Source organism: Chrysochloris asiatica, unplaced genomic scaffold (genome assembly GCF_000296735.1).
Source record: "Chrysochloris asiatica unplaced genomic scaffold, ChrAsi1.0 scaffold00050, whole genome shotgun sequence".
NCBI lineage: Eukaryota > Metazoa > Chordata > Mammalia > Afrosoricida > Chrysochloridae > Chrysochloris > Chrysochloris asiatica.
The window spans coordinates 15,137,609-15,139,480 of record NW_006408568.1 but is presented as its reverse complement, the minus strand read 5'-3'; positions in this window follow the sequence as shown (position 1 = coordinate 15,139,480).

Here is a 1,872-nt window from a genome sequence, read left to right as displayed (position 1 = left end):
TCAATGGCACCTAACAACAACAGTGTTTGAAAATTATTAATGTGGAATTACATAAGATGTAAGTGAGTTGAAAGCGTGGTGGTTGAGAAGGTAAGAAGAGCATTAGCAACCTTTAGTCTTAGAATGAACAACCTGTAGTGTATACAAGGTACCTGGGTGATGGAGGTGAAATTGGTGGTAGGTACTGATTGCTGGGCAGGGAAGATGTGTAAACAGTGATGAGTTTTGCTTGGAGTTCAGGAATAAGGATGAAAGAGGATTGAAACCTGATTACAGTAATGGCAATGGTGACACATATCTGTGCAGCCATTTATAATCTATGAAAGTAGGCTAGGGTCCTTTTCCAAAGAGCATTGATTGCTAGGATGAGTCTCTACTTCTGAGTAGTGATATGAGTCATCAAAGTTCTTCATAAAAAAGATAAAGCTGACAGAAAAGTGTAGTAGATGAATTATGAAGAGACTGCACTTAGAGGAAAATGGGAGGTGCTTAAAGTAGTTCAGGTGGTAGGTATCATTTACTATAATTTAACTAAAATGCATGGGTAGTAAGGAAAAGACAACTAGAATGTAGCTGTGGTCAGTTCCCCAGTGCAATTTTAATTTTGACACTGAAGTAGAACAAATATGACTATTTTACTCCCCTGATGCTTTGCTTATCATCCAGGAGAGACAGAGGTAAGAGGCCCCATGAATGTGTTGACAACAGGAATTGGAAAGAAAAGATGAATGTGATGCCACTTTTAGAAGAAGACTTTGTAGGTGTCACAGTGGTGAGTAATCCAGGATGGTACCAGGTTTTTCAGATTGGGTGCCATTAAGAGAATCAAGAAGTTGGGGCGGTATTCAGTTCAGACATGTTTAGTTTGAAGTGATGGTAGATGGGGAAAAGTAGAAAAATTCAATAGAAATATGGAATTAGAGAGCTCAAGGGAAGAACCAGAGCTGGGTGTAAAGACTTGGGAGATACACCATTAAAATTATGTTCATAGCTACCAAGGGAAAAATCAAACTGGTTGTCATCTAGCAAGTCTGGCTGCTAACAATCCCATGTGTTACAAAGTAGAACTGGTTCATAGGGTTATCTTGGCTTCAATCACTACAGAAGTACAAAACCCTGCCGTTCTTCTAAAGAGATGCTGGTATGTTCAAATTGCAAATATTTAGTCCTGAGGGCAAACTATTTATGCTAGGCAGGCATCCTTAGTCAAAGCTCCCCAAACCAAAACCCACTGGCATCTGGTCGATTCAGCCTCACAGCTACCCCAGAGGACAGAGAAGAATTGCACAATAGTTGTTGTAGTTTTTTTTTTTCTTTTTTTTTTTTCTGCAACTGTAAACAGTTTATGGAATCAGAATGCCTCATCTTTCTTCCCTGGAGTGGATTGTAGATATGAACAACTGATTTTTTGGTTAGCAGTCCCATGCTTAAGCCAGTGCACCTCTAGGGCCCTTGTAAAGAGCCATTTCTATGATAGATGACAAGAAGCAACACTCACTCTTTCCCTTCCCCTGTTCCAATGATGCTGCTGGGAGCAGATAGATTTCCAAGTGTAAAGAATCTAGATCCATTTCTTTATATTCTAATGTAAAGGGAAGAATAGAAGATGATTTAATTGATTTAATCAACCTAGTCTGCTAAAACAGATAATTACGCCTCTCCACATTACTTCTATCCTCATTCACTTTGTACCTAAATTATTCAATTTGTATAGTTGTATTGATTAAATATCTAATGTCTCCACTTTGTACAGGGTACAACAATTTGTAAGTCTCAAAGGGAACTTTCCAAATAACTTAACTTGATTTAAGATTCCAATAGCATGTAAAATGAAGCTACATTATTAGAGTTTCATTTTATTAATATTCTTTT